The following is a 17,577-nucleotide window of genomic DNA, read 5'->3' on the forward strand; positions in this document are numbered from 1 at the left end:
CACTCCAACACCCACTGCCACCCTTGTTCCTACTGTTAATAATCTAGTAATGGACCCTTCCTTCCCCATTCCTTGGGTTTCTTCCTCGCTAACTGTGAGTTCAATGCCTTTCTGCATACACCCAATTAAACAAGAATTTGTTGGCTTTCGTGTACATTGTGCAGATCTACCAATCTGGCTTTTTTCCTTTTCTGCTTTAAATGTTTTGGCTCTAGGTTCACGCTAGTTCTATTGATTGCTTTAATGTCACATCTAATGTTTCTTTAACTTAAGGAAGATGCTCAGCTTCACAGGAGATTGGATATAAAGCCTCACACTATAATTATCAAAGCATGAGACTTTCAGCCAAAATAAAATGATTCACACCCTATTTCACCTCTTCCCAGCAGTTGATAGGTATGCTTACTTGATTTAATTTTATTTTTTTGTTCTCTGTAATGGCTTACCTCTATTAATTATACACGAAGCACATTCCTCCCCAAACTAGTAAGCAGCTGCAGCATTTTGGTGTTTTCATCCCCGAATGTCCAACTTACGATTGATTTTGTAATTCGAAGAGATGGTTACACAGTCCTCTGAGCTCTGTAATGAAATGTGTTTGTTGTATTTTGTGTTCCACCGAAACCTGACTCTTTCCATTACCTTTCTTTTTAAATTGCAAAAGCAATGCATGCTCTGGTCTACACATTGATTACTGAACCAAAGGGAGGTGTTCTTTCATAGTATTGTAATCCTTAAATGCACACTATTTTACGAGTTCCATTCAAATGCGACGTCTGATTCAATCAATACCGAGTCTCTTTTCCCTCTTAATGAAAATACTGCAGTACTATCTTAAAGGAATGTTGTAGAGAATCTTCTGTCTATGAATCTTCTGAAAATGAGTCCATGTACTCATTTTGGGAATGTACCCAAATGGGAAATGTACAAAGGAAACATACAAACAGCCAACCAACACAGGAAATAATGTTCATCTTACTATGTAAGGGAGAAAAGGATCTATGTATGTAGATCCTTCAACTGGGGCTCTCTAATCAGACTGACTGTACGCTGAGGGAGAGAAGATCATACAAATGTACTGAATATATATGTTACACGATATACAGGGTCTTCATAAAATAAAGACCCAAAGAAATGGTTAACCCTGAGTGCTTTTATACTATGTTTGATGGAAAAAGTCATGGCAAAATGTGATAGAACAAAGGGGTATGAGCCAAAGGTAATAAACTGGGCAAAACTTGAAAAGGCCAGCCATTTCCAATTCCTCTAGGTGTCCCACGCTCGGGCGTCAGAGACCACAATGCTGCTCTTTTCTTTCTTCAGGTACGGGGAGCACACCTCTCACAACCGGGTCTAAGGACCTGCTCTGGGGAGGAAGGGGACATCAGAGAGTCCTTCCAGCACTGCCATTTTCTCAGATTCCTTCAGCTTGGAGTATCCAGCATGCCGTGTTTGGGGATAGTGTGTCTGAACCCCAACACAGCCTATAGTCTTACAAATAAGAATATAACCTGCAGCTATCTAGTGCTTTCTGTATACAAGTTCTGTTCTAGAAGAACCAGAACTGATTCACTTAATTCACATAACCACCCTGTACAAAGACACCGCCCAGGTTCGAACACAGATCAACTAGAGACCGTCCTCTGTAGCCTAAAACACTGGGCTCAGAAGAAACGTACATAAAGCAACATAAAATACTAAATTTCACCTACCAGATTGACCAAAGATTTTTGCCTAAGTGATGACTCAAGGATGATAACAATGTCGTGAAACAAGCTTCCTTATAATGTGATATGAAAATACAGATTAGTACAGCCTTTCTCTAAGCTAGTTAAGCGCCCCAGTAAATTTATATCTTTTCATCCATGAATTATGCTTCTAGAAATCTATACTTCAGAAAATACTGGGATGAATTGAAAATTCTATGCTGGGGACTTCTGAGTCTGGCTGCTCAGATTGGGTTCTAGTTCCACTGACTGCCAGGAGTGTAGACTCAGAAGTTAGCCAAATTCTCTATGCCTGGTTCCCCTATTATAAAATGAACATCATCATATTACCCAGCTCTAAGCTCTGCTGGAAGGATTCATGTCCTTAATACATGTAAAGTGGTAAGAAAGACCTGCCACACAGTTGATGCTATATAAATAGTAGCCATTATATACACTGCAGAATGACTTATAATGGGAAAAATGGTGAACTCCTAAATGCCTTAAAATTTATACACTGCAAAATGACTTATAACAGGAAAAATGGTGAACTCCTAAATGCCCTAAAATTTATAAATAGTTACAAATACTGGCTCATGCTTAAATGTTACATTCTGTACAGTGAAATAGCACATAGCCATTTAAAATATTTCCAAGTATTTATTGAGAAAATAAGAAAATGCTTGTGAAATAGTACTATACACACACACACACACAAGGAAACAAAATTTTAAACAGGGCCAAATTTAAATTACATATATAAATATGTTTGTGTGTTGATATGCACAAAAAATGTTGATTAAAATGCACCCAGATTTTTAAATCCTGGAAGTTTTTGTGGTGTAACATAGCTATGTGCCACACCAGGCACAGAGCCTGATGCAAAGCTCCATCCTAAGATCATGACCTGAGAATCAAGAGCCACCCAGGTGCCCTAAAAGTGTTCTTGATATTGCAAAATTAATGCTTATGATCAAAAGTTCATTTCTCTACCTACAAGTTATAGAGAGAATTTACATAAACCTTTGAGCTAACCTCTCTAGGCCTGCCCACCACACACATCATTGCAGGACCGTGGGCAGGCATTTCCTTTCTTCCTGAAGGGACAAAGAATGCGTCATTACCTCTGAGTGAGGCAAGACAATCAGGCACTTTAGACAGAGCCAGTTTTTAGATTCCTCTGGTAATCTCTTCACTTTGAGAATGATTTCAGCATAAAATCCGAGTGAGAAAGAAAAAAAAGAACACTCTTTCTTAGGGGCTTCTGGAAGCTGTGCTGGTTTGTGCTATAAACCGAAAGCGGAAACAAGAAAAACAATTTAATGACCAAAACTGCCAATGTATTAATAAGGAAAAACAGCCAATATGTTAATAGAACTTGAATTTAACTTTAAAAAAAAAATGTGCTTTTAAAGATCTAACAAAACAGTACAATTTGAAAGAAAGATGGCTGTGAAAGGCAGTGTCGTTCATTAAATATCCACTTTCTAATTCAGATTTCAGGATATTGCATGGAATTTTAATGTCTTAGAACACAATCACTTGAATTTGATAGTATTTCAGCTCTTATCACAAGAAGGACTGTCATTTCCTGTATGAAATACTATTCAGTTCTAAAATGTTCCCTTGAATTTCTTGCAGAAGATTTTCATTCCAACCTGGCCTCCTGCGTTTCACGCTATTACTAACAGCATTCTGTAAATATCTTTCAAAGTTTTATACGAAGGTGGCAGAATGCAAATCCTGAAAAGCAATACAAACCTGCAAAATGTAACTGGACTGTCAGGAAAAAAGAGTTGTTGGCAACATATACAGGAAATTCATTTTGCAATCAGCCTGGGTCTTATCAAGGTTCTGTTTGCTTTGCAAATACTGATGTAATAGAAATCCGAGAGGTGATTCAAGTTGTTTACTAAGTAATCATCCAATGTTCTGGTGCTTAAGTATGTGGCATTAGTTAGAGTTCATAGAAAAGGAACTCCCACAACTCAACACACACACGCCTCTTTTATCTACAGATGATGAAAGAAGAAAACACTGCTTTCACTTATTTAATGTACCAATCAACCCAACCCAAAATAAACAGCAGGGCAATTGGTTTCTGTTTGTCTTTGGAATTTTTTTAGGAGCAGAGAGGCAAAGACATGAAAAATTTGATTCTCAGTCTTGCCCACCCAGATGGAGGGAAGACATTTGTGATTTACGAAACAAAAACAAAACAAGCAACCCTGAACAGGTTTTGTAAGCAAAAAGAGGAGAGGTGAATATCTCCTCACCTAGAAATGTCCTTGAAGCTAGAATGGAAAAGAAAGGAACAACAGCCCAATTGGCCAGGGGGTTGGGAGCAAAGGGATCCTATGGGATCTCAAAAAATACATCTCTGTCCAGCCTCCAGTCACCAAATCTGTAGACGAAAAAATATGATTTGAAAAAAAAAAAAACCCCAACTACTTATCAGTTTTTCTTTTAATAACAAAGATATACAAAGAAAACTACAATTAACTATAATTCTTAACATTACTGTTGATCTCATATCCTGCCTCCAAGGATTTTCTCTATGCACAGACCCTTTTACAGATGATATGCTACCTCCATGTGCTAGACAGCCTCCAGGATTATGCCATAATTTTAGTTAAAATTTAATGCATTCATTTGCTAGTCAAAGGTGTGGCCTCTGGAATGAGACAAACCTGGATTAAAATCCAATAGCATGGAGCAAAGCACTTAAACTCTCCACAGTTTACTTTCTGCGATGATAAATTGTATAAAATATCTTCTCAAGGATCAAGATTCCACGAGGATTTGGAGAAACAATGTACCTAAAGCCCTGAATGCAAGATAGATACTAAGTTCTAAATTAACTGTAGTTATTTTTACTTTGTATGTGTTTTAAAATTAGCAATGTAAACAACTCAGGTGTTCCTTTATGCTAATCTTTGGAAACTGGACTCAGGCATTTCCGGTGTGTACTCTGACCAAAGATTGCTGACACACACTTCCTCGGCATTCCCAGGCTCACTGGTTGACTCAGCCTCAAATCAGCTGTCTATAAGGAAATAATCTAAAAACAACCCATCATTTTAAGTACAGATAGCTAACAAACGCGTTTTTATTTGCAGACACCCTGTTTAGTAATGATGACCGCGGTGGGGCGGAGTGGGGGCAGGATCCTCACTCTACATCCTACTGGCCAGATACCCCCAGATCAATCACTTCACTTCGCCTGGTCTCAGTTTACCCAGCTGCACAATAATAAGGAAAGCTTAGAACAGTGTCTAGAGGTACTAGGTAATTTGTAGTAATATCGGCATTCATCCAGAGCAGTGTGTGTGATATTTGTATCCAGAGAAACACTTATTATTTGAAGATTGTCTTTGTTCTGCCATAAGACTAAGAGCCAGTTGTACACAAATGATTTCCATATTTCCCCTCTGCCATCCATAGCTTTATCCATGAGGGCTCCTCTACCAGTCGCGAGGCATATGGTGGCAGCCATTCCAGAGATTCCAAAAAGAGGCACCAATACTATGAAGGAGAGGGGCATTTCTTCCTGGGAATATCCGTTTATTAGCAGAGCCCTCTTTGTAAGAGCCCACACCAGGCTGCCCCTGAGATCCCACTAGCCAGGGTTAGGTTGCACACTTAGCTCTAAACTAGTCACTGACAGAAGGAATGACATCACCAAGAATGACCTGGACTAATAATGGCTCATCCCCCGAATACGGGAGAGTGGAAAACTTAAAATTGGGCGGGGGGGGGGGGTGGTGGTGAGGGATCTTCCAAGCAAAGGAATTAGGGGATGGGGGAAGGAGGCAAGGAGAATGGGTTTTATAGGTGATCCGTGAAATCGAACACCAAGTCCTTTCTCAGTAATTTTTACCATATATTAAGCACATATATATCCCAGATACTTGCTTTGTGTGGATTATAACTCTCTTAACAATCCACCCCAGTATGGCCTCTGTCCCCTTTGCTCTGGTGAATGCTCTCATCCAGCGTCACTTTTCTATCCTCGTATTTACCCCTCAGCAGCAGCAAATACAGTTAACCTCTCGCTGGATGTATCAAAATGTTCTTGTGTCTTCCCTCTCCCAACTACTCCTCTTCCAACTCTCCCACTTGTCGGGGACCGCCTCCGGCAGGCAAACTCCCCGCCATTACAAGAAGGCGCTTGGCTCACTGCCAGCAAAATACGCTGCAAGTAAACAATGAACTTTCTGGTGAAGCCCCCCTAAAGGAGGACATAGTCATTGGCTGTTTCAAATTTAATCAGCATAGTAACAGGACTCTCATTGGCTCTCCCCATTGCTTGGCCCCTTATTGGTCACCCTGCCGCATATAAGCTGAGGAAGTTGATGAAATAAACGAGGGAGGAAGCATTAAATAAACGAGATGAAGCATTAACACCGAACCAGGCTTCTTGTTGTCCTTGCGGGATTTAGCGAGAACGACAAATGGTGCCGAAACCCGGGAAATATTAAGAAAAATAGAAAAACCTTGCAAGGGAGAAGTCCGCAGGTAAGCGGGGTAGAACCATGACAAAGGTGGTGGGAAACTTGTACAAGTCCGCAATAAGAAGCGGGGCGGCCTTAGAGCCGGGATTTTACAAGTCCACAATAAGAAGCGGGGCGGCCTTAGAGCCGGGATTTAGCGGCGAGTATACGCGGAACAGCCATTAGGTTGGGATTCTAATTATGGGATCTGGACTGTCAAAGTCGAGGTTAGAGGGTTCCCTAAAGGACCTCCTAAAGGCCAATGGCACACTGTTAAATTTTAAATTTTTTGACGCTCGATAAAAACGGTCAAGCAGCAGCTGAAAGACATTCAGCCCATATGGATTCTTCCCCCAAGCCCTTAGTTCTTTGGAAGGATATCCTTACGGGACAATGGAAAGGCCCAGATCCTGTATTAATCTGGAGCAGAGGTTCCATTTGTGTTTTCCCACAGGATGTGTGTGCAACCAGCTTCCCTTCCAGAGCTATTTCAAACATTCAGCAATATGTTCCAGTTCACCAAACAATGGGCTGGCACAATTGGTCTTCTTGTCCTCCTTCTTATTGGCATTCTGCTTCTATTCAGAAAAGTTCGCCAATGGAGAACACAGCAGCGAGAGCAGAGCCGAGCTATAGTACAAGCCCTTATGTCAATAGAGGCTGGAACATCTCCCCAGATGTGGCTAAGCATGCTAGATCGGTAGTCAAAGACGGGTAAGATCAGTAGAGAAACATACCAACCTAAGACAGGACAGAGATCATTGATATCTTGTGTCTGATGACGGGTAAGGATGTTTTCTGCTACTGATGACCTAAGACAGGCACGATCTCTGCCATAAAACAAAAAAGGGGGAGATGTCGGGGACCGCCTCCGGCCGGCAAAGTCCCCGCCATTACAAAATGGCGCTTGGCTCACTGCCAGCAAAATACGCTGCAAGTAAACAACGAACTTTCTGGTGAAGCCCGCCTAAAGGAGGACATAGTCATTGGCTGTTTCAAATTTAATCAGCATAGTAACAGGACTCTCATTGGCTCTCCCCATTGCTTGGCCCCTTATTGGTCACCCTGCCGCATATAAGTTAAGGAAGTTGATGAAATAAACGAGGGATGAAGCATTAAATAAACGAGATGAAGCATTAACACCGAACCAGGCTTCTTGTCGTCCTTGCGGGATTTAGCGAGAACAACAACCACTGACTCCCTCTGGTCAATGCGCCATCTTGGTGCTGGAGAGCCCCAGGGCTCATGCTGGACCATTTCTGTTCTCCGTTCATTCTTTCTCCTTGAGCCCTCTCTCCTAGCAAAGCTAGTGAGTCCCAAACTTGCGTCTCTAGCCCAGAGCTCTGCCCTAAGCTCCAGGTGGCATAGTCTACAGTTTACTCCTATATACATATTCGATATCTCTACTTGAATCCTAACAAGCAACTTGAACTTAACATATCCAAACTGAACTCCTGGTTTCTTTGTCCAAACCAGCTTCTTCTCCTAGAGTCTTGCCTCATTTGATTGATTCTTCTTGTCAAACCAAAAACCAAGGAACTACCCCAGCTATCTCCCTTGAGCCCCTCCCCCTCAACCTATCAGCAGGCTTTATCATTTCTACCTTCAAAATGTATCCCAAATCCATCTTTTTTTTTTTAAGATTTTATTTATTTTTTGACAGAGAGAAATCACAAGTAGTCGCAGAGGCAGGCAGAGAGAGAGAGAGAGAGGGAAGCAGGCTCCCTGCTGAGCAGAGAGCCCGATGCGGGACTCGATCCCAGGACCCTGAGATCATGACCTGAGCCGAAGGCAGCGGCTTAACCCACTGAGCCACCCAGGTGCCCCTCCAAATCCATCTTTTTATCTCCATTTCCATTGCTACATCTTCACTCGTCCCAGCTACCACCATCTTACCTGGAATACAGCCGAAGCTTCCTAATTGTTCTTCCTGCTATCATTCTTAACATCTGTGCCATAGTCCATTTTCTACAGAGCAGCTCACTTTTAAAAATACAGATCATACCATGTAATTACACTTCTTACAGTCTCTGGTGATTTCCAGAGCACTTAGAGAATATCCAAATCCTTACAATGGCTCAAACACATTACGTGGTTGGAACTTTGCCATCCCGTAAAGCCAGTCTTTTGTTTTTTAAAATACTCTGTCCTGGGGTACTTGGGTGGCTCAGGGGGTTAGAACCTCTGCCTTCAGCTCAAGTCATGGTCTCAGGGTCCTGGGATTGAGCCTCACATTGGGTTCTCTGCTCAGTGGGGAGCCTGCTTCCTCCTCGCTCTCTCTCTCTCTCTCTTTGCCTGCATCTCTGCTTACTTGTGATCTCTGTCTGTCAAATAAATAAATAAAAATCTAAAAAAAATAGGTAAATAAAATGCTCTGTCCTACTTCAGGGCCTTTGCATTTTCTACTCCACAGCACAGAACACTCCTGCCCTCCAGCCCTCACAAGGCTAGTGCCATTTTATCATTCTGGTCAGCCTTACCCTCCGGAAAGCCTGCCCCGATTACCCTGTCTGATGCAGGGCTGCCTCTATCTGCCAAGGCATTCTTACTGTATAACAGTTAAGACTCTCAGAACTGGTTTATTTGATTATTTATTGTCTGCCTTCCCCCACCAGAAGGCAAGCTTCGTGAGGACAGAGACCGTGTGTGCCTTATTCACCACTGTATCCCAATGGTTAGAACAGTGCCTAGCACAGAGCAGCTACTCAGTTTAACATTTGGGAGGTGAATAAATGATACTGTAGACGTGAAATATTTTCCCCCAATGTACAGATATTGAAACTGAGAATAAAATAGGTTTAAAAAATGTTGTCCGAGGTCACTCAGCCTGTTGCAGTCAAATCACATTTTAACACTGTGTCAAACGTAATGGGCATTTTTTCCAGGACACTAATGAAGGGACCCCACTAAGAGGAAACTACCCTTAAAAAATTTTACACCACCCTGGAAGGAGCCCTCCACCCTTTCCCATGTGATAGATAGATGACGAAAACCTGATTCGGTGACAGGCACCGCGAAGGTTAATCAGATTATAACAGCCCACCAAGAAGCCCATAAAACTCCTCGATCTACATGCCAAATCAGAACACCTCTCAGATCTCCTCCCTCTTCAGGAGCTTTATAGTATGGCTCAATAAACTTACTATCACTCAGTAAACTTGCTTTGCTGCCCCCTACTCTTAGTCTGGTCCACCTCTCCATTCTTCGAAGTGAAGCAGTGTTAGCAAGGACCAGGGACATCAGAGACAAAGAAACCCTGTAACAACACCACTGAGAATTTAGATAACTTGTTTACATCCAACATTAACATTGTCTTCCAACTACTCTATGGTTTTGTTAATGCAATCAGTGTTGGAATATGGCTACATCGTTCGCAACAGTTTACTACACCAACAGATAAAAAAGAGTTAGGACCTGGAACGTTGAGGTTAATGAACCTGCTGACACAAGAAATCCAGAACTGTGACTTAACAACCAAATGTTATCACTAAATAAATAGAGATGAAATGCAATGGTGTTTTACATCGAAGATCAGAGAAGACAGTAAGTCAAACTTTACAAAAACCCTGTAAATCACCATAAAATTTACAATTTTTTAAAAGAAGGCCCAGTTTACACCCAAATCATGGGAATATTTTTCTTTTTTATAAATAACATTTTGATTTTATGAAGTATATTTTTATCTCCTTATGTCTATAAGGCTTCCTTTTATTTCTTCCAAAACTGGAGGGCTAGTTACAAAAATCAAATTCATCAACACACACATTTACCAAGCACATTCATCTCAGCTGAGGGCTGTGCCTGCTCTGGGACCAAAAGCCTGTGGTAATTTATGGACCTCTAAAGTCTTAGAAAGAAATATAAGTGGAAGTCAGTGCAAATCTGAAAGTCTAGAAGCTCATCCAGCATGGCCTCAGAGATCAGACAGAATCTGGGGAAAACTAAAATTGACTAGCAACCCTGACAGATCAGAAGGAAGCTAATAATGTTGAGATCTCCTGGTCAACAGTCCTCTGGGTTTCCTTAAATCACTCAAAAACACATTACTGTCAGTCTCTCAGCTGGGACTTAGAGAGGCACATGACTGAACTGGCTCTGCTCCCAGTTACTGATTCAAATGTGGTTTCATGGACAGCAAAAATCTCAGGGCGGTATCAGGCTCCAGCTCAAAATGAGAGGAAGGTCAACATTTTATTCGCTATATTGCTTCGCTCATTGACCCCTGGGTGTCTCCAAACATTGGCCGTGGCACAGCTGAGTTTTCTAAACTCCTACATCTGCTTTCGTGCGTCATGAGCTTTCAACTTATACCCGAGGGAAAATGCTTTCTCCTGGGACAGGAGGCCAGAAGGCCCTGAAGGGTGAGGTGCCGCTCAATGGTGTAGCTTTAAAAGCCATAACCTGCCCCTCAAGGATAAGCCCCTTGCTCTCTAGGCCCTGTGACTGCTTCTGAAAACAAAACCCTCTGATCAGATCATCTCCCTTCAATATTGAAAGAAAAATCCAGAAACCTAACTGCGAAGTCTAAGGGCTGGGTGTATCTATACAGATAAATGCACATTTGGGGCACCTGGGTGGCTCAGTTGGTTAAGTGTCCGACTCTTGATTTCAGCTCAGATGAAGATCTCAGGGTCGGGAGATCGAGCCCTGCTTCAGCTCCGGACTCCGTGGTGAATCTGCTTAGGATTCTCTCTCCCTCTGTCCCCGCCCGCTACCCCCACTTGTGCTCTCTTTCTCTCTCAAATAAATAAAACTTTGAAAAAATGTACATTTATATGTAGACGGCTTTCAGCTAACAAGATTTGAGAAACTCCCCAATTTCCACCTACCCCATAGGCTTCAAACACTTCTCTCGTGGTGCTTATTCTTTCTTGTGACCTAGAAACTGTAGTGGGTCCCAGGAGCTCAAAACAGAGGACGGACCTCACCTCTGGAAGACCATGACTACATTTTACCACATGTGTGGAGTCAGGGATATGTCAAAAGCTGGAATCTTTCAGAATATGGGGTTGGAAAGAAAATAGTGACTAAAGGACTTCTACACACCAAACAACTGAGCCACACAAGTGTTTTCTTCACATTCACCATGTGGCAAAGTTTTTTTTTTTTTCTTTTTTGTTGTTAACATAAAAGGGAAGTGTCAGCACATAAATTGCTCAGTACGGCTCCCATGTTGTCTACTCTCTCTGGGCCCCTGCCTCCCTCTTTATTTACCTTGACATGAGAACTTTTATTCTTTGCAAAGAGGCAGTTGAGGTAGAAATGCTAATTGATTTGTGCGTCATTACACTGAAAACTAATAAAGGAACCAAATTTCCCAAGGACTATTGTAAGATTTTTTTTTTTTAACTTTTTATTTTTTATAAACATATATTTTTATCCCCAGGGGTACAGGTCTGTGAATCACCAGGTTTACACACTTCACAGCACTCACCAAAGCACATACCCTCCCCAATGTCCATAATCCCACCCCCTTCTCCCAAACCCCCTCCCCCCAGCAACCCTCAGTTTGTTTTGTGAGATTAAGAGTCACTTATGGTTTGTCTCCCTCCCAATCCCATCTTGCTTCATTGATTCTTCTCCTACCCACTTAAGCCTCCATGTTGCATCACCACTTCCTCATATCAGGGAGATCATATGATAGTTGTCTTTCTCTGCTTGACTTATTTCGCTAAGCATGATACGCTCTAGTTCCATCCATGTTGTCGCAAATGGCAAGATTTCATTTCTTTTGATGGCTGCATAGTATTCCATTGTGTATATATACCACATCTTCTTGATCCATTCATCTGTGGATGGACATCTAGGTTCTTTCCATAGTTTGGCTATTGTGGACATTGCTGCTATAAACATTCGGGTGCATGTCAACAAGTCAGGAAATGACAGATGCTGGCGAGGATGTGGAGAAAGGGGAACCCTCCTACACTGTTGGTGGGAATGCAAGCTGGTGCAGCCACTCTGGAAAACAGCATGGAGGTTCCTCAGAATGTTGAAAATAGAACTGCCCTATGACCCAGCAATTGCACTATTGGGTATTTACCCTAAAGATACAAATGTAGTGATCCAAAGGGGCACATGCACCCGAATGTTTATTGTAAGATTTTTAAAAAGGCACTGTTTTAAATATATCTGTCCACATAAAACTTTGAACTGCTTTTTTTCACTTGTCTCCAGAAAATGGCCAAAGGTTATATTTTGTCATAACAGGCCTTGGGGATGTCCGACAATATCCTTAAACTATAAACACAACCATATACATCTAAACACACACACACACACACTCACACCATATGTGGAAATTTTAAGAGAAAACCAAAAGTCAAGATGGATCAGGCCCTGGTTGATACCATGGTCAAATATCAGGGATCACGTGCTTGTAAGAACAAACCGGTCACCAGAATTTAGGAGTAAGGCTAGCATTATAAACAAAAGGCCTAAGGTCAAGCAAGCCAAAGGCATTTTCTTCTATGTCGATCACCAGCTAATTTCAAGAGCACTGTGACTAGCCTCTGAAAGGCTGTGGCAAGAATCCGTAGCTGGTCTGGCAAGCAGGACCTTGCCCAGAGCAGGGAACACATTTTCTTCTAGCCAGTCTAGAAAAGGGTACCTGAAAAGAGGAGTCAAGTCAAGCACCTGGTAGCATTTTCTACTCCAAGGTCAGTCTTGTTTGAGCCCAGATCAGCTCCCCTGTTAGATAGGGAGATTTCCTTAAACAAATATATATATATATATTTTTTCCCAATATATTCAATAAAATAAATAAATTTAAAAGATGAGACAACACCAGTTACCACTTCCAAATAGGGTCAAGCATAAGGAAATACAGAGTATTTCATTGTGAGAAGTAACAGTGATTCACATCAAGCTGGTCCTAAAACTCCACGGTAATAGCCAGGAGCTCATGGACTTTAACAATCATTTGGGAAGTGAAGTGAACCGGCATGATTCTTTTTTCCGCTTCTGTTAAGAGCTTAAGCTCTGGCCTTAGGTGGTTCAACATGAATTCTAGATGAGTTCTACTAATTCTAAGCTCTGATCACGTCAGTTAACCTATTGAATGCTGTTTTCTCATCTCTCCAGTGAAAATAGGAATAGCGTTGACCTCACAGGTTTGCTGAGACCATTAAATAAGACCCTGGGACCAGCCTGGCACACAGGAAGCCTTCAGTAAAAGTCAGCTATCATAATTAGCATCATCATTATTATTCTCACTCTGTTACCATAAAAGTAACTTTCTCCTTTGGGGTAAAAGTCAATAGTGTCTGTACACCAGAGGACTTCAGCAAATCCGTTATTACCCTTCTCTCCATATCTTCAGCCTCTCCCCTTCTTCACTGGATTTTCCAGCAACATTTAGTCACTATTTGCCTTCTTTCACAAAGCTCCCCCTGATTTCACATCCTCTTGTAATTAGCTGCTTTTCCTGCTTTGCTTGGACATCAACCTCCCCCCATCACGACTTCGGCCCCTCGTCACCTCCATGTCTGCCAACGCCAGTGGACACTTTTCAATCCCCATACAACTAGAACTCTTAGACACATTTAATATCGCCTACCACCTACTTATTGAAACATGCTGGGTTTTATTTTTTCTTTAACATTTTTGTGACTATTAGAGTTCTTCTTTGTTCAGTCCCCAGGCCTTGTTGGTTCTTTTTGCACTCTCTCCATCGGTGATCACGGCTCTTCATATTTCCAGCTAAAATCTCTTCACGCATGAAAGCAACTACATCTCCTTGCTTCTTCCCTTCAGACATCTGGATTTACCATAGCTAAAATGAACTCCTGATATTTATACACACGATCCCAAATATTCTCCTTCGCAAATCGCTGCATTTCCATTAATCAACACCCATGCATCTGCTTGTTGAAACCAATGTCGTTCATGATATTTCCCACACTTTGATTCCCCACATATAATCCATTGTCCATTCCTATGAACTGTCTCTCTGAAATAGTACTTGTCAGTTAGGGGAGATTTTGTCCCCAAAGAATAAAGAAGGAATACCTCTCTGTCTGAAAACAGTTTTGGTTCCTACAACAGGAGCAAGAAGAGCCACCAACAGAGGAAGAGGCCACGGATGCTGCTAAAAATCCTACAATCAGCTGAAAAGGCCCACAACAAAGAATTATCTGGCCCCAAAGGTTAACAGGCTTAAGATTTAAAACTGCTCTTAAATGTGTCCTGAACGTGTCCAGTTCTCTCCATCTCCACTGGTAGCACCTGATCCAACTCATGACCCTTCTTGGCTCTATTCTTTCAGTGGCCTCCCAGGTGGATTTTCACCTCCTCTTGTCCCCTACTCCCTCCTCCTTTTCTCCAGATAGCAGCCAGAGTCACCTCTGTAGGATGTGAATATGATCCTGTTAAAACTCTACCACCTCCCTAACACCCTTCAAGTTTCCCCACTGCACCTTCAAGAACAGCCCAACTTCTAAACAAGTCCTGGGCTTTCCCCCACCTCTCCAACTTCACCTTTCCCATCACTCTGCCATTACTCAGTCTGCCTGAAGCAACTATGCTTTTTCCCTTCCCTTAACACACCTGGCTCTCTGCCTCCTATGGGACTTTGCCTAGAATTTTCTTCCTCCCATTCTCTACCTATCCAAGCCCTACCCAACATTTGTATGCTCATGTAAATACTAGTGCACATTAAGCCTTTCCTCTAAAACACCATGATTTTCTCTGATAGCACTCTTTCTTAGTATTCATTGTCCTTGGGACAATTTGTGTGTGTGTGTGTTTATTTATTTTTTTTAAGATTTTATTTATTTATTTATTTATTTGACAGAGAGAAATCACAAGTAGATGGAGAGGCAGACAGAGAGAGACAGAGGGAAGCAGGCTCCCCGCTGAGCAGAGAGCCCGATGCGGGACTCGATCCCAGGACCCTGAGATCATGACCTGAGCCGAAGGCCGCGGCTTAAACCACTGAGCCACCCAGGTGCCCCTGTGTGTGTGTTTATAGTGTAGTGTCTGTCTCCCAGATAGAATATCAGTGCTGTAGGTTGATGAGTGGGAGAATGAGAAGAACTGTAAAAATTCTGTGATCTGAGCAGGACATGTCGTCTGAGCAGTTCAGACCAGAGGATGGAGGGATTAAAGAAACCTTCACTTACTTCCTTCATACTTTTGTTTGGGGCTCATGCTATTTTCAAGGAGTTCCTAAGTTTTAGCGTGGGAGAGTAGCACATACCCACACCCCAGTGACCCCTGACAGTGAATGTTCACATGCAGTATATTTGACCTCATCCACCTCTTTCCATCTCTATATTAAGTAGCCTCAACTTCACTCTCCTACCACAGTGGTGGGCAAGTTGGAGCAGAAGCATGATGGCTTGTATGAACACACAAAAACAATTCTACTGCTTTTCCTTTGTAATAATTTATCATGAAATATTAAATTTAACACTTTCCTTCTTAGACATTGTTTGTGAGTCTTTATGGAGATAGTGAAAGGAATTCATATAACCTTGAAAAGAGTTAGAATTATATCACAGGAAAGCAAAGAGTAAGAAGCAATCAATTTTCAGACTTGGGAAAGGTTTTTTGTGTTCAAAATATAGACTTTTTAAATCCTCACCAGAAGCAGCAGTTTTGAAAGCCAAAGCCACTGATTTGCAATTTTATTTTGAAAGCCAAAGCCAGTGGTATGTGAGTTTTATCTTGTTGAGACAAAAAAGTGGGGGGAAGGAGGCTCTTGAGTTTCAAAATGGAAGGTCCTGAGGTCAAATAGTATATAGTTGATACCAAAACAACACACCAGAACTAGACCAGAACAGGAATGCAAATCAACCAACATCAGGAGAAACTGAAGGCGTTCACTTGAACTAAGAAAGGATTGCAAAATGGAATCAAACAAGGTGTAACTCCACCAGAGGCCAGTAGGTCCATACACCTGACCTGGACCGAGGTACCACGGACAGAGAAATGGAGTTGCTATTGAAGGAAACCTGAACCCAACTGGTATCCAGCATCAGAAGGATGCTTGGGAAGAGAAACAGGCCATCCAAAATGGTGACCATTAGGCATGTGTAGATATTAAATTTAAATTAATTAAAATTAAATAAGATAGGGGCACCTGGGTGGTTCAGTGGGTTAAGCCTTTGCCTTCCGCCCAGGTCATGATCTCAGGGTCCTGGGATCGAGCCTCGTATTGGGCTATCTGCTCAGCAGGGAGTCTGTTTCCCCCTCTCTCTCTCTGGCAGCTGCTTTGCCTACTTGTAATCTTTCTCTCTGTCAAAAAAAAAAAAAAATTAAATAAGATTAAGAGTTCATGTCCTCAAATTTCAAGTGCTCAACAACCACATGTAGTTAGGTGCTCCTATACTGGACAGCATAGAAACATTTCTATGATCTCAAAAACTCCTATTGGACAACACTGCTATATATCTACGGTCATGCTCAGGTGCTCCCCTAATGTTGTAGAGCCTGGGGTGAAAGAAAGCACATACTTTCAAAATGTAAAGGTCAGAGGCACCTGGGTGGCTCAGTTGGTTGCATGTCCAGCTCTTGATTTCAGCTCGGGACATGCTCTTGGAATGCTGGGATTGGGCCTGTGATGGGCTCTGAGCTCAGAGGGGAGTCTGCTGGGATTCTCTCTCTCCCTCTCCCTCTGCCCCTCCCCCTGTCCCCCACTCACACATCCACTCTCTCTAAAATAAATAAATTTTTTAAAAACATCAAATGTATAGGTCAAACTAACAAATTGTTGAATAAACTTCTGTTTTTTCCTCCTACTTTGACAAATTTTCACGATTACATGGAATTCTAAGTGCCAATTTAGATTCTCCAACTCCTCTGAGTTCCACATTGACTGAAATGTGATTCCACAGAAAGCACCAGCCCTGCCCTCAGCCTTCAGCCTCCTTATCTCCCTCCCAGCCACATGTGACACTGAGAAGAGCCTTACACACATATGGACATCCCAGCCTGTACACTCAAATCACTGCACCCCTGGAAGCAGAAGCCTAAGGGTGCAGACACATGTGGAGCACAGCCCATTCTAAGGAGGAAGAATCCACAAAACAGTCCTCCATCAGTCCCTGCAAAAAGGATTAAGGCCTTTTAGATGTCTGCATCCCAAGTGCACAGAACAGGATCCGCACGGGGAGGGGAGTATGCCAAGTTTTGGCAGCCATGTTTCCTCAAGCCTGTATTCTTTCTTTCATGAAGAGTCATCGCTGGAGAGGGCCAGACCAGGGCACTCTCTGGGGACAAACCCAAGACTCTATCTTCTCAGTTAGTTGGCTTACAAAATGTATTGCTATGTCATACTTTGTTCATTTTTTGGCTCCTTGTTACTAATGAGGGGAGAACTTGATTTCACTTGCTCCCTGTAGTACTTCCATAAGCCTAGAAAAGCTCCAGGCACATAG

General features: G+C 42.2%; 1 protein-coding gene across 6 annotated transcripts in view; it reads right to left on the reverse strand.

Annotated features, from left to right (window-relative positions):
• GRXCR1 (glutaredoxin and cysteine rich domain containing 1) overlaps positions 1–17,577 on the reverse strand; it is a 223,765-nt gene that overhangs the window by 80,850 nt on the left and 125,338 nt on the right. The window contains exon 5 of one of the 6 annotated variants that reach the window (XM_082728780.1): positions 447–582. The exons of the other annotated variants lie outside the window; for them this stretch is intronic. The gene's annotated coding sequence lies outside the window, so the exon portion shown is untranslated. The remainder of the gene's footprint in view (positions 1–446; positions 583–17,577) is intronic. 6 annotated transcript variants of the gene reach the window in all.

Source organism: Mustela nivalis, assembly GCF_964662115.1.
Source record: "Mustela nivalis genome assembly, chromosome: 4".
Lineage (NCBI taxonomy): Eukaryota > Metazoa > Chordata > Mammalia > Carnivora > Mustelidae > Mustela > Mustela nivalis.